This window comes from Rhagoletis pomonella, unplaced genomic scaffold (genome assembly GCF_013731165.1).
Source record: "Rhagoletis pomonella isolate Grant_MI unplaced genomic scaffold, Rhpom_1.0 Rhpom_scaffold_00007, whole genome shotgun sequence".
NCBI classification, from domain to species: Eukaryota; Metazoa; Arthropoda; class Insecta; order Diptera; family Tephritidae; genus Rhagoletis; species Rhagoletis pomonella.
Genome location: NW_023458561.1, coordinates 16,766,742 through 16,788,342, shown reverse-complemented (window position 1 = coordinate 16,788,342; position 21,601 = coordinate 16,766,742).

Sequence of the window (21,601 nt, the reverse complement as noted above, 5' to 3'; positions counted from 1 at the left end):
TTTTTTTTTACCGTTTTGATTCGAACTCACCAATTGTTATAAGTTTGTTTAAAATTGTGATTTCTATTTCCGACTCACATACATATCTATGTATATATGTATATAATTTCGGACTTGCAGTGGTGGGATATCTATAGATAGAAAACTATTGTTATCTGTTTTAGCTGTAAATTTTCGGGATCGCTCGCCCGTTTAGCATTACGAAAATTGCTTTTTGGCAAGTGCCCCTGATGCTTGTTTACAATTGTTCGTGATCTATTTCAGTGCAACGTTTCTGAGGACCCCACTTCACCAAACCGACAAGGCAAATGTGCAAACCGTTGAAAAAGGGCAGCCGATGCAAGTTGTTGAGGTGTTGTATTTGGGTGCCAACGGTCAAATTGCGCGCAAGTTTCAATTAAAATTATTCAAGTAAAATAAGTAAAATCGGCATCATCTATCTTTACCTCAGAAAAATAAATGCCGAGAGATTTACCTACTCGAGATATATACATATTCACTAGGGCTGGGATTTCTATCCCGATGTTTTAAATATCCGGATAATCCGGACATTCGAATATCTGATTTAAAAATTGGAATATCCGGATAACCAAATGTAATAACTGTTCATATTTCGATATTTAAAAAATTCGGATAAAACTCCCAGTGCTAGTGCTTACATATGTATATGGAGTACGTAAATCTCTCAGCATTTACTTTTCTGAGGTGAAGATATATGATGTCGATTTTACTAACTTATTTTTACTGGATAGCAAAATTAACGGATCTTAATCCGCATAACAAAATAGATCGGATATTAACCGGATATGCGGTCTTTTCCGTATACATGAAAATCAATACGGATATCCGAATACGCGGATAGTCCCAGTCCTAATAAATACTTGTATGTACATATTGTGTTTGCATATAAATACATATCGTCGTTTAAAATACAAAACCGCGTATCCTCATTCTGCAAAACCGCGTAACTGACATTGGCTGCCAAAAATTGGATTTGCTCACACAAGTTCTTGGCGCAATCCTTATCCATTCATCCTGAAATATACTAGCCAGTTATTGCTTTATAAAAAAAAGAACCATTTTGAAATATGAGTGTTTTTACTCTCTAGAAAATAATTTATGCAACATTACATGCGCGGTTTTGCATTTTGTTGATACGCGGTTTTGTACTTTAAACGACGATATTTATGTATATATGCTTGTGAATAAATTCTTCATGGTTTCGGTTTCTAATATGAACATACCGGGGATGTTGCGATTATTTGCATTCGCATTCGTTTGCGAATGATTCGCATAATTTTACACATTCGCATTCGGATTAAATGTGAATGCGAATGTGTACATGAGCAGAAAGTCCACTCTAATAGTGTTGAAATAGCTCTAAGTATGTCTAGACAGGGTGCGGACAATAACCGGCTTTAAGCTTCAGGCGCTATATCTACAAATCTTATAAGCAACCTAGAAATAATTTTAGATTCCTCCACCGAAAGCGAAGGCTCGGATGTAGAATCTGGAGACATTAAAAAATGTGAAACTAAAGCTCAATTGACGGCCCATCTTAAAGAAAAACGACCTCATCTCGGTGAATATCCTCTCGATTGGTGGAAAACTACACTGAAATACGACAAATTGACCCCGCCCGCAAATATTTGAGCGCTCCACCCGCCAGCGGTTCGAGTGAGTAATTGTTCAAGGCAGCCGGCCTTATAACGAGCCTCTAAGAAATCGCCTCATGGGAGGAATCGCAGCGAAATAACTTTTTTTGAAATATAATATGCCCGTCTTGAACTTTGACTACTTGACTAAAACACTGTATAGGTTAAGCACTCGTTCAATGTTCAAATAATTTAAAAATATGTTAGCCCTTTTTTTGCATTTGTACAATATATAGAACATTTAATTTTTTGTAATATTGGAAGTGTGCTACTAAAAATCTTATTAATATTTTTGAAAACAAATTAAACTTTATGAAGCTTTGGAAGGTCCCGAATAATTTAATCGAAAACGTTACAAAAATATTTTTAGAATTTAATTTAAAAATTGACCATTTTATAAAATGCCAATGGCACGCAAGTTGTGGTAATTTACTGTACAAAAAATACGTGAAATTCAAGCAAAATCGCTAATAAAAGCACATAGTATGGAAACATAAAAAGCATTTCATCACATAAAAATGCTTAAATTAAACTATCATGGTTCAAAATATTTTTCCCGAGTGGTAAAAAAGGTGACAGGTAATAAAATCAACGGAAATAAGGTCAATTGACTTTATTTCCCACCCTGGTTCTGGGTTCTTTTCCACCTTAGACATTCCGAATTCGTTCAAAATATGCTAATTTAAAACACAGAATTCTTTCAGTGCTCCTCCGGGGTTTTTGGACATGGACTGTTTCTTCAATTTAATAGTGTTCGCTTTATTTTTGTAGAAACGAAAAATGGTTTGCAAGTTATGGATCATTTCTCCACTCTTTATTCAAATATTTCTCGTATTCCGGCTATGCGCAGGCGTTTAGTTTTTCGCATCGTGTTTTTGCATATTCGTAATTTAAATTTTTTTTAATAGAATCAATTGGTGGTAGTTCATGATTGTGTGTGGATTAATATCACAACACTGAGGATTTGGCAAAAGCCTTTTTCATCTATTAAAAAACAACACTTACGGGGCAATGTTTATTGTAAGAACAACATTTTTTTCTATTAATCGACATACTTTAAGCATTGTTGACGCTATTTCCAGTTGAATGAGGAAATAGCGTCAATGACTTTATGTCGCTTTTAAAAAGGTAATAATGTCAATTGACTTTATTTCGCACCAGGGAGGGAAACAAAGTCAATTGACCTTATTTCCATTGACCTTATTACCTGTCACCGTAAAAAAACGTACAATATATTGTACATTTACACTGAAAGGTTGTAAGTGTCTTGTACAATATATTGTACAAACGGCCGCAAAGGTTGCAGTCGAACAGGCAATTGGGTGGTTTTTGCCTTGGGTTTTGAAGCGCTGTTGTTGCAAAAAATGGTAGGTTTTTGATTTCTTCATCTACTGAAGGCAGAAAAACCGGCAAGGGTTATTAAAACCGGTCATTTGTATTTTATATTGTAATTGTAATTTCTTTATATAATTATCTTTCAATGGAGAAAGTTTAACATTTTTTAATGCAAATCTTAACTAAAGATACTTAAAAAGATATAAAATAGTCATTCCAACATATCTGCAGTAAAATTAATTATTTTGTACATCCATAAGTCCATTTTCAAATGAAATACAAGGACTGTCAAACTTAGTGAAATATTTATTAAGTTTTCTTGAGTGCTTTTACTCCTTTGCGGACTTTTGCACAATATATTGCATAAATTTGAGGTAGCCCTAACAGCTACCCAAAACAACTTTTAAATATATTACTTTACTTTTGGTATTATGAGTACGGCGACCATATTAACCAACGTAAAATAAAGGATATTTTTTTCAAAATGATAAAAGTATCGTAATTTAAATCAAACATTTACTGGTACATTATATTATCTAATTGTAAGTTTCCCTTTTTTAAAGACGCTTGGATTATTATTTTGTTATGAAAGCTTATAAACCTAATAAAGCGAATAATTTCACAAGAAAAATTTTAAATGTTATAAAAAAAATTTCACCAAAATTAAAATAACATTTGAGTTTTGAGGAAACTTTTTGGTATGCAGTTTTATAGATCATTAAATTGTAGTATAATAAATGCAAGTTGCAAGTAGCTATGAGATTGCGTTGATTTTTAATAATTTTTTTTCGATAACACTTCGAGCACACCTGCATGCGAAATGGGAAATAAATGCGTTTGTTTTATTTTTAAAAATCAACGGGAACTCTTAGACACTTGCACCTTGCTCTTTATTATTATAAAATTTAATGATCTATTAAACTGCATATACTTTTTAATAAAAACAAAAAAAAATTATTTTGGTAAAAATTGTTTATAACATTTCAAATTTTTGTGTGTTTTTTTCATTTTGGAAGAACCAAACAATTGCTTTCAACTGGTTTTTATTATGTAACATTTATTAACGGAAAAGTAGAATACATTTTCTTCAAAATTGCTACTTTTTCTGCACTTTGCTCTAAAAAATTTAAAATAAAAAATTCACAAATAATGCTCCACTGAGCACTTGCAAATTTTGTAAGCTTTCATTCAAAAAATTAACCAAATGAGTGAAAAATTAAGTCTCCAGTGGATTATGAACACTAAATGCCAGCTTTGAAACTCAGCGTGCAACACGCACTGGGCCCAACTTTCCCTTTCTTTTGAGAATTTTACTCAAAGTATGTATATTAATTTTTGTATCAGTATTAGCAATGATTCCTGATTTATAGATTGCACGAAGATTATCGATTAAATAGCAACCTTTAAGAGAGGTGCGAAACAAACTGGCGAAGGTTTTCATTATATTTTATAAGGGACATTTTTATTATTTTATATTCTCTGTTCAAAAATTTACCTCTGAAAAATCCAGAACTGATTTAAAGGACAGATTAAGAAATAAAGGACAAAATGCGTCCTTTATTTTGAAAAAAATTATAAAGGACAGAGAGCTAAAATAAAGGACTGTCCTTTGAAATAAAGGACGGATGGTCACCGTAATTATGAGGCTCTATGAACCTTGTAATTAAGAGGAAAAATTTGTATATTCATCAGGGACAGTTTTGACCGGAAAGGGTTAAGTAATAAAAACAATGACTTAAGTTGATTATAGCTTTTTTATTGTTATTCCTAACATTCGCATTCGCACATGCGCATTCCAAGAATATGTCATTGGAAACATACCTAGAACATAGATATTATGGTTCCCTTCGAAAATGTTTTTTTTTTAGAAATTTCAAGACCTTACCACCTTATTTTACTCGTTTTTATGAGAAAAATTATTGCCTATTTTTAACGATGTTTTAAATGTCATTTAGAGGTCGCGACAAAATTGTCGAAGTTAGGCGACTTTTCTTAAATACGGCCTTGAATTTATATTGTTTATTAACCGGATTCTCAGATTATTGAGCTGTGTGGCCAACGAATTCACCAATATGTATTCAAAATTGATATTTACAATCGCCCTTTAGCACAAAAGTGTTTTTTCAAGAAATTTTTGGAAAATGGGCTTGGCACCATCCACTTATATCATATATGCGTATCTCAAAAACTATTGAACGAGCTCGACCAAATTTGGTACACACATTGCGCTTAGCCTTCTTAAGTACCGACTTGAATATTTTTGAAATTGGACAAAAACCACGGGCTCCACCAACGGAACGGTAATTTCAAAAAACTCAAATCTAGCTACATTTTAGGGAGAGTATGTCTGGTTCTCTAACCTACCTACCTATAAAAATAGGTAATAATATTTCTCATAGAAACAAATAAAATTAGGGGGTAGGTGAAATAAAAAAAAATATATATATTTTCGATGGGCACCCTAATACACATGAACTTTAATTCAGCTGATTAAGTTAATTGATATTTTGACCAGTTTTGGGCAGGTTTCTTTTGTATATTTACACACTAATTCATAGAAAATTATGAACTCTTTAACTGCTTTAAAAATCGAAAATTTGTATGGAAATGTCACTTTATAGAGCTTTTTAAATCTATTTTAGTTTTTATGAATATGGCCAGTAATGTTTATATTCTCCTTTTATAAAAGTCTAGCACATTACATAACCAGCACCATATAAATCTACATTTCAAGCTTCTTATAAAAATCATAAAAATCCAAAAAACTTAAACAATTACACCCATATATTTTAAACTTGTGCTCACCACTGATCAAAACACATCAATTAAAGCTAATTGGATTTCACGTGCGAAGTTGTTGACTTGGTGATATAGATTTTCCCACCCTCACCATTGTGCTGGCTCCGTTTGTAGTTATAGAAATAATGACCTTATTTAACGATATTCTAGAAATATATACATAGTCTTCCTTAGGGATGAAACGATACCATGTAGGTATCAATACCTTTACTTGAAAGTAGCATCGTAAGAAAGTATCGATACACGAAAAATATCGGATCTAAAGTATCGATACCTACTCGTATCGGTACTTTTGGCTGTGAAGGTCTTCCTTATGAGCTGAATTAAATTGGCGAATTCTAAACTTCGAATAACAAAAGTTTATAAGCTGACCAAATTCCCGGTTTATATCTCTTATAATATAAATTAACGGATTATATCGGACGAGTTCTTAGAAAGCTTAAATTTCGATACGAAATTTCTTGACTTGGCTATGTTGAACATCTAAGTTTTTTCTTCATCATCCACGTTTTGCACCCTACTCTTTTCTCCGTTGCTTTTTTTTTTAATAATAGAGCTAGCCTCCACCACCGTTAACATTGTCCGATAATGTTTTCAGCGCGAAGAATAATAGAGTTACTCAAACGAGAAGAGATAGCGAAATAACTATAACGATGGTTAGAAGCCCTTGAGAAGGGATATTCAGGAAATATAGTATCTGGTGGTAGAATAATTACCTTGACATTTATAATGGCTGCATTTCTTTATTCATTCTGATCGTTTTGAAAATTTTTTTTGTTTGATTTTGAATAAATTAGCTTTAATATTTACTGATTTATCAAAGATTTTGTATTTCTCTAAATTACCGTTATATGGGATGTGGGCGTGGTTATTGTCCGATTTTAAAAATTTTCGGCCATTTGGTATGTTGTGCCGAGGTCAACAACTGTGCCAAGTTTTGGAAGAAATTGGTGCAGCGGTTACCAAGATATACACATGTTACAATAAGTGGGCGTGGCTACGCCCATTTTCCCAATATTTATAATATTCTTATTTTTCGTCTAAAGCTTATTGTAAATATCATTATTAAATATTGTATTAATGGAAACCTACGTACCAAATTTCGTTGAGATATCTCAATTTTTGCTCGAGTATCGTGTACACGGACGGACGGACAGATAGACATGGCTTAATCGATTTCTCTTTTAATTCTGAGCATTTATGTATACATTTGTCTATATCTATCTCGATTCGTTTTGGCTGTTACAACCAACCGTTATGTGAACAAAATTAATATACCCTTATGCACAAGTGCGCTCGGGTAAAAAATACTAGTTCATTAACTAGTATGTGCCTACCAGTTCGAGAATTTCGATGAACTTAGGCGATCAGCGACATCTGCCTTTTAATTGCCAAAGCCAAAAATAAGACGCAATTAATTGCTTTTCTTATAGATGTCGGCTGTGGCGTCACGTGAAGACTACTGGTTGTGGTTATGAAATCGCAGGTTCGAGGACGCTTGGAGGTGGTTAAGATTTTTAAAGTTAAATAAATGTAAGTCGGCCGCTGTGGTGTAGTGGTAAGCAGTGCGCGCTTCCACTCCGCAACGCCTGGATTCAATCCCTGGTCAAAGCAACATCGCAAAAAATATAGAAAAAAGGTTTTTTCTTAACAGCGGTCGTCCCTCGGCAGGCAATGTCAAACCTCCGAGTGTATTTCTGCCATGAAAAAAAGCTTCTCATAAAAATACAATCGCCGTTCGGAGTCGGCGTAGGTCCCTCCGCTTTGTGTGACAACATCAAGGCGCACAGCACAAATCGGAGGAGAAGCTCGGCCAAACACTAACATATGTGTAAGCGCCAATCTATTATTATTATTAAATGTAAGTAAAAATAATTTATTCAATTTATAAAAAAATAACAAATTTGAAAATCTATTTGCATTGCAAAAAAACATTTAGGAAGAAATGCTTGTGCTATAAAAACAAATAAATTAAACAAAAATATTTTTTTTATTAAATTTAAAAATAACAATAAACAGCCTAAACAAAAAAATACATTTATAAAAAATAAAAATAAAATAAATAATAAAAAAAATTCCCTGCGCCTCAGGCTTACCACGCGAGTGCTTTGCTCTGTCGGCCATTGTGACTGCTGGAGCGTCGCGAGCAAAAAGGCACACTTATGCTTTCACGGGGCATGAATTGGCAGACAATCTCATCTATTGGTATGATGCTACTAGTATATCTACTAGTAGATGCTGATGCATAACATCATGACATCTCGTAGGACATCGCAATGTTAAAAATACCAGTCGCTAACATTGAAAAAGGATAGAACGTGAACTAGTTCGGCTGAAACGCAAACCGGTAGAATTCTGGTTCACAACTAGCAGCTTTCCCTGCAGGGATATTTCAGACGCATTCTGTTTATTCTGCCTGTGAGATGGGATAATCTGGAATGTATAAAGAAACGCAGCCAATGACTTTCAAAAATAGGTAGTTTAAATTTGTCCTTGTTTTTGGCCTGAAACCAGCAATGAAGTTTTAAACCCATATTTCTTTGGATTTTTATATTTTTGACTTAAGAATAGCTAAAAAAATTTTTGGATAGATTTTTTGGTATTTTGCCACTACGAAATGGATTCCCTGGAGAAAAGCAAAAATATCGGGAAAACTTTCCAATAAAGGCGTAGAATAAAGGGGCGGCAGGCGGAAGGGGAGGGGCATGGCAAAAATACTATGGATGACAGAAAGGAGAATTGTACTTAGTAAGGGTTATAATCCCTAAGCGCCTACGCAAAAAGAAGTTCTGCGCAAAAATACTTCCGCCCCCTCTTTTCCGGCAACACAGAAAGGAAAATTCTACTTAGTAAGGGTTATAATCCCTAAGCGCGGCCAAAGGCCGCCTACGCAGAAAGAAGTTCGTCTTCAAGTATGCACTATTTCGGTTTTTGTAATATGCATTAGTTCGGTTTTTAGTCGATAGTGATATTAGAGTTAAGAAAACCGAAATATTTTTATAATTTGGAAAATACTTTTTTTTTAATTTAAACATTATATATTCAAGTTGCATTAAAAATATGTTCTCAATGAGTGTTTTCCATTTCGTTTATATTTTCGAAAACTACATTTACTGAAGGAAATATTAGCGCGTACAGAAGCAGCTAACAATTGGCTCATATTTGAGAATTTTACCATAACCTTATATACGAATAATGATGGCATTTGTGGTATTTTTAAGGCATTTTTAGGTTAAGCTTGGTATGTGTTAAAATAATCTGATCAAGTCCATTTTTTTGCAGTTCACACGCAACTGTATGGTTCTAGCGTCATCAGTCAACCACAAGTATGTAAATTTTGTCTAATAATTTTGTGATTGTTCAAGTGTCGCACAGAGGCACAGCCGAATACATTTTTTTGGAAAAATAGAAAGAGTCGGCGTATAACCTCAATGTTCCGTGTGGATCATTTATTTATTTTAAAGCATACCTCCCATATAAACCTAACCTCAAAAACGTCTAAAAAATGCAATAAAAAGTGCACCGATGCATGTATAACTCCGAAATTTTGCGCATATGTTAATAATTTTTATGGCAATTGCCTTTTTTCTGCTGAAGAGCACTCCCTCTCGATTCGATTAGGACTGACCACGATTTAGCTTTCCCTGATTCCATATGTACACATCTGAAGTTGCCTTTTTTTGCATTTTTTATGAAATAATATGAAAATTTTAAACGTTCCATATTTAAATTGGGCGCCACTTGTATCAACTCACTTCGAGCGCACGTTTAGTACATGTGAGGCGTTTCTTCGCGAACATCTAATAAAAAATCATCTTCAAAATGCATCTTGTGGTTCAATGTTACTACAGCTATAGAGATTAAAGTTTTGCGAGTTAAAGCTAAAATGGAGAAAAGAGTCAAAGATTCAAAGCACAAATTTTTGATATAATGAAACTATGCAGTTTAAATTTTTTTCTCTTTTTACTTGTAAAATAAACATTTCTAAAATAAATGTATTTTTTGATAATTTTTCCGTTTTTGTCTTTATTTAGTACCTTATTTTACCTTCAAGGGCCTTTTCCTGCCTATTTTCCCTTTTTTTGTAGGTTTTAGGTCCTAAAAGTCCGTTCGCTGGTAATAATGTTGCATGTGAACTCCAAAAAAATGGAATTAATGGGATTATTTTAACACTTACCTCCGATGCAAATTTCAACCTAAAAATGCCTTAAAAATACTGTAAATGCCATCATTATTATATAAGGTTACGTTAAAGGTCGGAAATATGAGCCAATTGTTAGTTGCTCCTGTACGCGCTTTCTAGTGAACACGTTTCGTGCATAGGCGGTGAGCGCGCTGTGACAAATGTTGCTGTAAGTCAAAAACAGAAAAGATCGAACACTTTTTTTTTACAAATATTTTCTTCAATAAATGCAGTTTTCGAAAATATAAACGAAATGGAAAACACTCATTGAGAACAAACAAAAAACTTTTTAAATTATAAAAATATATATTTTTTTAAAGCTGTTATGTCACTATTACAAATAAAATTCATACACTTTCGTCAAATACTTTAACAGAAAATGAGTTTGAAAAAAAATTGCTAAAAAATATATTTGCTTATAAAAACTTCAAAAATTAAAATTTTTCAAAAAGAAACCTCTATACTTACAAATTTTTAGGCAAAAATTCGAACTTGACTGACATCCGAGGTCCAGTTGAGAAACGTTCACTCATATGCATTATTTCGCTTTTGAACCGAAACTGTGCATGTATGCATTACTTCGTTTTTCTTATATGCACTATTTCGGTTTTCGGTTTTCAACCGAAACTGTGCATATATGCATTATTTCGGTTTTATTCATATGCATTATTTCGGGTTTGAACCGAAACTGTGCATTTATGCATTATTTCGGTTTTTTTCGTATGCACTATGTCGGTTTTTCATATGCATTATTTCGTATGCACAGTTTACATATGCACAATTTCAGGGTGCCCAAAAATAAAAACATAAATATTCCACACTTTCGAATGTAAATTTAAACGAATTTAAGTGTTATTAAAAGTAAAACGTTTCAGGTGCAATAAATACTATATTTTTATCTTTTTTAAAAATATTGAATATTGCAAAAGAAAACATTTTAGTTAAAAATAATATGAATACTTTAGTTCATTTTTGAGTGAGCTGAAATAAAAATAGTTGTAAAAATAGTGTATTCTTTTTAAAAATTTATAAAAGTAATAATTCATGTTTAAATTTGAGATTTGGATAAGAATAAAATAAATAAATATTTCAAGCAGTTATTCTTAATTTTGGTCTATAGTTTGGCTCGTTGATTGATAATAGAAATTAATCAAATAATTATATTTATCGTGTAATTAAAAAAAAGTCAAAAATAATTGAAAATGATCAAAAATTACAAAATAATGGCGCCGTTAAAATTAATGAATTAATTAACATTTTTTTAAGTAATTAATTATTAGCCAGGTGGTAATATCGGTATTTAATCATTAAACGGTTATCCAAAAAACATGCTTTAATTAATAATCGTTATGAATGTTAATCGTTATTTAACAGTAGCTCGTTTTTGTAACTCTTCTCTACCGATTATTTCTCTCCTGGCAGAGAATATACGTCATTCTCTACTACTCATTAGCAGGAGAGAACAGGGCTGCGAATTCATATCTCAATTCGCCTTGGTAGAGAATTGTTACAGAAACGAACTACAGGTCTGGTATAATTGAATGCGTACTCGATTTAAGGGTTTACAATATACCCAAATAAAAGCTATAATATTTTGTGTACTTTATTGTATTAAACTGTTAAAGTCAAATAAAACATAGCAGGAATAAATCATTTTGTGCTTGGTACAAGTCTGGTAATTTTCGAAATAGTTCGGTTTCTGCCAGGAAATTCTAGTTGTAAACTAGTATTTTTCCAGACCATTTTGGGATTTCACTGCAGGGAAATAACTATTACGCTGCAAATTCGTATCGGTTTGTGATTTTGTTACATAATGTTTAAATGTTGTGTTTATAATCGCTAATATAAATTTTAATAAACAAATTATAAATTTTTGTACAATTCCAAGTATTTCCTGCGTTTTGATACAAGTCAGTGCCTTCATTTGCTTACAACAAGTGGGTGTGCTGTCAAATCCAAGGCGAATTTATACAAAGTGCTGTTACTGGCGAATTTAGATTACAACAACAATAACAACATGTATTTGCATTGCGGGTGTTATGTCAAATCTCAATTCGACCCAAAATTTACATGTATTTTGTTTATGGTTTTGATGGGTGTGCTGTCAAATCGGTAAAAGGAATAACAAAATACATATAAGGCGAAGAAATCAGCAGATCATACAACACTACCTCGTATAAATTCGCCTTGCTTGGCACTGTGTTGCCTCACTCTTTCCTCAAGAAATAATGGAACGGGCATATATTTCTGTTGCAAACATGCTCTTGTGCTCTTTTTCACAAAAAAAAAATATTTAAAACCGTAGCAGAAAGCGTATGAAATTTCTTTAGAACTGCGTATTGCCTTAAGGAAATTTGACACAAGAAAATTTCTTAGCCCTTTCTTGTGCGTCATTTTATATGCAGTTTCTTCTTTTCTTGAGAGCTGAAAAGCGCTTATTTTATTTTTTTCGATTATACAAGTGGACATAGATTGCCTTACCCTAAACCCGGCACTGTATGCATGCATTTAGTTGTGCGTGATTGATAAAAGCTGTTAACAAGCTTTTTAACAATTTCCCTACCTCACTTCATTTTTGAGGCAGTGCACATGCAAAGTCCGAATAAAAAAAATGTGTTACATGAACGCATATTCACTTCAGTTATCAACAAACTCTTTTGGGCAATTTTTTTTACTTTGCGGCTACACTAAAAAACTAGAGCAATTTGCCAGAATGAAGACAAGTCAAGTGGTTGGTTGCTTTTGATCGCTCCATTTGTTTACTTAATATTAACAAAACTGTGCCTCTTTCTGATAACGCACTTTCGTTTTTCGGGCATATTTTGCAGTTTCAGGTCGCATTCGGAGAGCAGCAGTCATAATAGCACAGCAACCGATATGTTGGCAATTGTATATATGTATGTCTATATACAATACATACATATGTATATCTACATATATTTACTTGGGCGGGTGGGAGTGGTGAAGCTGAGCAGCATCTAATTAGGTTAGCAAATACCATGAACCTCAATTTTCTCCTACATTTGCGTTTATCTGGCACCTCTGGAGTGATCGAGACGTAAATAGGTACTTGTGTCTCATGTCTCGCACTAAATGCACTTTTTTGCCTGCAGCCACAAATCCAAATATGCGCTGCATATATGAATACATATATGTACACACATATATGTATGCATTTGTATGTACATATATAAAAACATATTTACTTGTATTCAGGGCCGTATCGAGGGAGAGCGAGGGGGTTAGATTCCGAACAAATAAACGGGTAATTTCGATATGGGCAGTCAGGCAGCGATAAAGGCGCTACTACCGCCGAGCGCTTCCCCAAGAAGTGTTGCAGAGCGCAGATGCACGTCTATACTACGCCAACAGGTTTGGGATCAATCGGTAGCTTGAACTGTACATGATCCAGAAGTTGTGGACCGAACCTTACTTGAGCGGGTTTCACTGTACTTTGAAAGCAGTCACACTTTAGCCATAATAAGGGGCCAACAGTTAGCTATTTAGTTGTCGACTACAAAATTATTGACAGGGAATAACGTTTATTTAATTTTTGATTTGTTGTTGCGTCTATTTGAATATTTTTCGTTTTCATAAATACATATGTATATATGAATAAATCTGCTCCTTAACCAATATTGAATTAAAATTAGATGTTATGTTTATTATAACCAACACCCCCCCACCTCCCCCCCCCACGAAAAATAATGCCCTACTTGCATACAAACATATTTTTTCCCGACATTGTTTGTTGGTAAGTAGTAGTATGTGTAGTGCATACATTGAAATGAGGCTTGTAAAAAAAACAATTGTTTATTTACTTGTCGATGGTTTTTTTTTTGTTACTTTTCACGATAATAAACTTTTTTTCGGCTCATACTAAGATAAGGTTTTCAGGTTTTTTAATACCCTTAACGAAAACGATGTGGAATTCTCTTTTAAACCTTTATTTTCGTTTAGGTACACCCGCATAGGTAACGTTTATCGGTAATGAAATTTTGCCGCCTGAGACTCCTGACATCAAGGCAACCGAATTTACGTTACGTTGTTTGAAAAAAAAAAAACCATTGGGCGCAATTCTAAGGCACCACTGTTTACCTCAATTGCTGCTAAAATGTTACATAGCAAGTTTTGAGTCAAACAGTTACGTCTTAGGAACGGCAAGATCCATAAACTGATAATTGTAAACATACAAAATGAAATAGATGCGCCGATTTTTTTCAATTTGACGGCAAGCCGCCACCGTGCTGTATTTTAAGGTGTTTGTATTGAACACCCAATTTAACACACCACTTCCGATTTGCTTTAAGCGCAATTTTCGGGTTCGTTGAAATTATCTGTCAAAGTTTAAATTTTCTCATGAACCTTGCAAATCATATACCTATCCAAATCGGTATATCTCAGTTTCTACTGATCGTAGAGATTTCTTCTTAACCCAAATTGTCCCAGATTATTTTTTTTGTTAGATTTTTTTGGTTTTACCTATATACAGGGTAAAAGTAGCGTTAAAGTAAAGGAAAAAATATGACTAAAACTTTGGGAGTAGTATAGTTCTTCCGATATCGGCCGTTGCAATATGGCAATACGGGGCGTACTCCAGATGGATTGTTAGAGCACAGTATTTGGTTAAAATATGAAATAATAGAAATATTGTGTATAAGTTTTAATACATTTATTGATAATATATGCATATTCTACGTGCAAAGCGGATGAAGAAGTTAATGAAAAGTAGCGTAACATTTAAAACATAAACCCACTTCACATTTTGCACAGGCTACTCGTCCCCTAGTTTTACGTACTTCACCAGCACAACGAAGTTTTTTGGTCAATTTATATGGGCCAGTGGTGTAGTCACAAAAATATATAAGGTCCCAGTGTGGAGACCCCTGAGTCTAGGTATTTAGCATCGAGCTGTCAATTAAAGACCACGCAAAGTATTTGGGAGCAGTCTTGGATAGTATCTGTGGATGCGCAATGTTGAAGAAAGAGAAAAGAAGGCTAGTAACGCCCTTTATGCATGTAAAAGAATGCTGGGAGTCATTTGGGGTCTGTAACCTGCTCCGATGCATTGCTGCTACACAGCAATAGTCCTTAGAGAAATTAAATTTCAGAACCCTTGGGCACCGCTTAATAGGAGCGGGAAGCACAAGCAGCACAGAATTCATGGCACCTAGCTTTAAGTGGAAACGAACTTTTTGCACAACGATTGAGGAAAAGGGATGGCGTAAGGGAATGAAACCTAGTCATAGATCCCTAAACATTTCCACGGACAGCTCTAAAATATTTACGAGAGTGGGTGCCGAGATTTACTGCCGGGAACTGAACGTCAGGCAGACAATAAGGCTACCTGACCATTGCAGCATATTTCAAGCAGAGGTTTTCGCAATGAGGATAACTGCAGAGATAGCCTTCACCGAACCGACAATCAAATCTAAATTAAACCTATTCCAGGCGGCAATTAAGGCAGTTTCCTCATATATTATTTCATCCATAAACGTCCTTCCCAGCCGGGAAGGCATCGACAAGGTAGACGCTGACAGAAGCCTGCAAATATATATTGGGTGCCCGGTCACAAGGGAATCTAGGGTATTTAAATAGCAGATGAGAATGCAAAAAACGCCACCAGTCTTCCCTGGAACAGACAAACTGCATTTGCATACCACTTCAACACTTGTACAATGAAATATATGATAATATGATTAGGCAGTTTAGATGGTCAATTCCCGTTCTGAAGTGATAATAATACCACCTTTACACCGCATTTATTTCGGCGTTAATTTTATACTTTTCACTTCACTTCACGATAACGCAGAACGGGAATTGACCCTCAGAGCTAGATGGAATGAGTTAACCACCTGCAAAACTGCAAAAATACATACAAACGATTTTTGTTTACACCGTCCCATACATGATGGTATTTTGCGTTGCCATATGGCAACACAGGGTCAATTTGGGTTACCACCATTTGAAAGCTAAAGAAACAGTGTCCCCATATTTTGGCATGTGTTTTGATTTCTCCGTTAATCTTTATATTTTCTAAACAGTTTCTTTTTAAAAGCTGTTTCAAACTGTAATTAAACAAAATATTTAAATTTAAAATAATACCATCGTATCCATGTTTATTTCTCTACAAAGTCGATATCTTTTATCGCGTTTCCGGTCGGAGCCGGAAGTCGGCAAAACGACCAAAAGATAGAGCATCCCCAACTTGGTAACTAAAGCAGTGTTTGCATTATTCAACTTTGCGTTCAACAATTGCGTTCAACTCAACGCAGGGTTGCACGAAAAAAAAGTTGAATGGCTAAATGTTGGCTGGCGACCAACTTTGTTGAAAGCGATTAGTTGAAAGGCCATTCAACCAAAAGTTGAATGCAAAGTTGAACAATGCAAACACCTTTTTTTGGCGAATATTTTGATATTTTTTCATATATTGATATTTTTAGCCATTCAACTTTTTTTTCGTGCAACCCTGCGCTGAGTTGAACGCAAATGTTGAACGCAAAGTTGAACAATGCAAACACACTTTAATATTTTTTGGTTTTACATTAAAAAAACACTAGTAATAATCCTAATAAATTTGTTTGTTGTTGGTTCCCATGCTAATTAGAGATAACACTTTTGGTTAAAATTACTCGACTTTGTCTCATGTTTTTGTTTTGTGTTAAACTGGCATCTCTGATCAGCTAATTATTCGCGCTAAGAAAAAATGGAAAGTGAAGCAGAAAAACATAAGGTGGGCGCAATTTAAAAGATTTTTAAATATATATCCGACTATATTTGTTTTATTGACAATTTGAAACACATGCGTGAAGGGTTGCTCACTATTCAAGTGTGTTATCTTGTTAAAGTTGAGAACCTTTTAACTTTAAAAGTAAACTGTGAATACCCTAATTGTAATTCTTTGACTATTAGGCGAAACCATTAACTAACCTTTCATATGTACATATTTAGGTTGTAGATTGGCATCACAACTGCTCTAACTTTTAATATCAAGTCATGAGGTGCAACTCCCCTACTTCTACTTGCTCCTGTGGATATTCAGAAACGAAAGTAGATAATGACGCCATTTCTACTGCGGACAAAATATTAACCATTTTTTTATTAACTATCGCACAGTACTTATTTTGTGAACGCAAAATTTATCGATCCTACAAGTGGTTTTGATTAATTACACCAGGCTGAGGTTCAAATACCCAATCGGCTAAATCTCGAACAATAATCTCTTGTGGCACTAATCTTAACTTTTGAGTCTGGGGAGAGTTCTCGCCCTCGCCCGCAAGAGAAAACTGAAATAAACAGATACTCTGAAACGCATATTTATCGAGAGTTGAAAATATTTTACCGTTCCCTCAGTTCGCCCCCCAGGATATTTTCAAGTTTTCCAGCATTTTAAAACCATACAAAATTGAAAACAAAGAAATGAAATTGTTCAAAATTGGTGAAAATGAGAATGCGCGTGTAAGATTCAGTTTTATATTTTAAAATTGCTCAATGTAAAATTTGTAGAAATATGTACATCGAATGTTGATTAAAATGTTTGCGCAAAGTTTCAGATGCAGAACCTTAATTTGAAAGTGAATTGCCTCTGTACGATTATATATAGATTTATAATACAACTATAACCATATCTGCCTCAGAAAAAACAGCGAAATAAACCATGTAAGATTTATATATGGGTATCTGTACAGAGCCAAAAGCAGCATTTTTGTTTTGCAGATCTTCCGCTGTATTACATTCACATAGCAATGCTTTGCTCTAAAGCTGTCAAATTATCGACGATATTATCGATAGTCTGATCACTTGAAATAACTATCGATAATTTTAGCAGTATCGCCACTATCGTTTCATTGATACGTATACTCTTTCCAAGCGCTTTTGGCTTTTTCGCGTATTGGTTCAAAAACCAAACTTGGCAGCATTATTTCATGAACGAACGAATAAAGATCACCCAGGACGGTATGCGAGAAAAAAGTATTTTTTTCGTAGTGACGTAATTTTTTCGCCGCCATGTGAATGAAGCGGAATGAAACCATGTGTGTGAATGAAATATCCGATTAAAAAATTACGTTACCAACTATTATTACTTTTTTTCTTAAATGCAATTACAAATATGTACACGGTTGCCGTGCTCGGTGATCTGTTTAGTTGGTTCATGGCATTATTTCTAAAAGCGCCATTTTTTATTTTAAGCGTGGAAATAGCAGAGGTTACATTGCCGTCTTATGAGCGTATCCGACTTGGCAATGCAGCATATTTCAAACGTCTGTCAAATTTCAGAAAGCAGTTGCATGAGCAGTGGCAACCTTGAATGTAAAGTGAAAAAAACATTTTTTTATTTCCGAAATGCGAATTGCAGGGAAAATTTCAGAAATCGCTCGATCGTTTACACGGCGAATGAATTTCTAGCAATATTTTTCTATATAAAACGCAGCCGTGAGCCCCTAAAATAAATAAATTTATAAAACCAAGATAACGAAAAATAAATGGATTTAGAAAAACATATGAAATGGGTCGATAGTATCGATAGTTACCCTTAAGACTATCGTAAAACACCGATGGACTTGACTATCGATAGTTTGACAGCTCTACTTTGCACGATATGAAACAAAAACGGACGAAAATGAATAAATGGAACATAACAATCAGTGTTGCCGCAAATCATTTTTAGTGGTAGCCAAATTCCTTTAAAAAAGGGCTAAAAAAGACCTAAAAAGTCTTTGTTGCTAAAAATAGTAGCAACATTTTTTTACTTACATATACATACATATATAAGTATACAAGCAAACATTTTAAAAAAAGCTAATATTTTATGATGATAACGATTTAAAGGAGTACATGATTAGTCAGAATCACGAAAAAATGCAAACTTTGGCAGATCATATCTCCAAAGAAAAAAGCGAAAAAGATCCTCGAACAAGTGTTAGCTTATTTCATGTATAGAACCCATAAAAAAATTTTGAAGCCAATCGAAAGTGTGACACCAAATTTGGTGTCCGATATGAAAAAGAATGTCTCATATGTATTATGTTTTTTGTTATAATATTATCGTTTCTTGCAGTTTGTTTAAGTTATGTATATTAAAAGAAGAAATAATATTTATGTTCACAGAATATAATTTACATAATTATAAATAATCAATAAAATCCAAAAATAATAATTTTATATTAAAACTAATCTCATTCGCTTTTTCGATAATTTTTGATTTTTGTCTTCCAATTGGCTAAAAATACGATTATTTTTTTATTATTTTTAATGGTAATCGGTAATTATTAGTCTAAAGTGGAAATAATGGTAATTATTCATTTAGCAAATTTTAAAAAAATAATTAATTAAATCGGTAGTAATTACTATTTATAATCATTACTTAACAGCTCTGATTTCATCCAACCAAAATCCTTTTTTATAAAAGGGGAAATATACCGACACCAGCTTGCTGGCTCCATCAAGTGATTGTACCATCAGGATCGAAGCATATAACTTACTAGCATGCTGGTACAATATTTATTTCTTTACAAATGAGGTCCAGGAAAGATCGAAATGATTAGAGCCGTTTTAGTGATTAGCGACCATAAAAAATATTAGGATCCATCTTGACCTAATAACTGACAACTATTTTAACAAACTGAATGACAAATTCATTTGCACGTTTAAGGACAAGACGTTTCCTAAGGGTCGCAGCATTTATGTAATACTCAATTTTTAAATCTACCACATCTTTCTCTCGGCTACACTTTTTATTATAGCATTTAATAATCTCAGCCACTTAATATCCTCAAATACATATGTAGACCATTTGATTTACGCCGACGACGTGTTAATTTTCTCGGCTTTGAAAGACTTGACTCAAGTTAAAGCTGTTTTACTGGTATCCTAACCGATATTGCAGATTGGTCTAAAACATCAGGGACCCAAATTTCCGCAAATAAAAACGCAACTTTCAACACAACATTAAGAATACTTTTTATATTTTTTGAAAAAAAAACTCACTTATAAAGACCATTGTAAATATCTTAGAATAAGCTTACTCAGTAGACTAAATATTATAAAATATTTCTCGTCAAAATATATGTCTCTCTAAGTAATATTGTAAAAGCTCTGATGTTATCTAAAATTGTCTTTGGCCTGCCAATCTACGGACACTGCGCTAAAACAAACCTAGCGCTGATCCAAGCACCTTACCACACAGCGGCAAGGATAAGTATTCGCGCTTTTCCTACCTGTCCGCCAATAACCGTGTTAACCGAAGCGGGCCTACCAGACATTCACCACAGAACAACACACAACACAATGATGCTTACTCCAAAAATCATTCAATGCAAAAAGAAACTCCTGTTTGATATAGGGAAAGCACCAAACCATGCAACAAACCAGCCATCAGCGATAATGAGATGCTTGGAATTTGTTAATCAGCTCGACATTTTATCAACACCCCAAATAATTAAGAAGAGCACTCATCCGCGGTGGCTGACGCTAAAACCCTCAGTCATAGACACCCTCTACAAATATCAAAAGGCAAAAACCAACGCTGACCAATACTTTCAGTTGTTTAACGACTCTGTTGAGCCTTACAAACCAGAGTGGGAAATCATCTACACCGATGGGTCAAAATCAGGCACCCACGCAACGTTTGCAGTGATAAATGACCAAGGTGTCACAAATTGTGTTGCCGCGCCGTCCCAAGAAAATGTATCACCGACCAAGCCAAAAATGTATCCAAATGTATCCATTTTTCTTTTTTTACGTATCCATCTCATAATTTGTAAGAAACCCAAACATTTTCAAGAAAAGGACATAATTTAACCCACCCTAAGAACTTGGAATACGTGTATATATATTTTTATATTTCATAAAATCAAACATTTGTTATTTCAATTTATAAACAACATTTTTTATGCATAAGTATTTTGCAAAGTAAGTATAATAAATAGTAATTAATATGTTACATTTGTACCTGTACACTCTAAAAAGTGTGTGTAAAACTACTACTGAAAAGTATCTATTTTTCAACAGGAATCTGTATAAATATACATACGTATAAGATGTTCAGGATTTGATTTTGAACTTGAAATCTTTAAAATATACACATGAAATGTTTAAAGTTGCAAAAATGTTTAAACTAAAAATACATTTCCTACAAATAATAAACATTAGGGGCTTACATTTACTCTATTTTAAACATTTTATGTATTATTTTGCTCTCTGCGACAAATTTGGTATGTTAAAGTAAACAGGCTGTGTTTAATTTTATTACGCGGTGTGCCAATTTGCACACATTAAAAGAGGAAAATAGTTACCTCTTTTAGGTCCGGTTTTTCAGTGCCAGTTTAAACTTAGATTAAGTAAACTGAGTTTAAATTGAACAGCTGGCTGGCATTTGATTGGCTGATCTTAGTTTAAACCAGCCAGATCGGGCGTTTAAACTTAGTGTAAACCACGGCCGTGCACTGAAAAACTGGCCCTTAATATGCGCAAATAAACAAAAGAAAATTAGAGTGTATTTAAAGTATTTTCAGTAAAATTCATAAAAATTTCCTTCAATAAATCAAATTTTGTTTTTTAAACAGTGTATTTAAACTACATTGAGATCTTCTTTCTTTTTAAATTAACAAATGAAAATATGTGATATGAA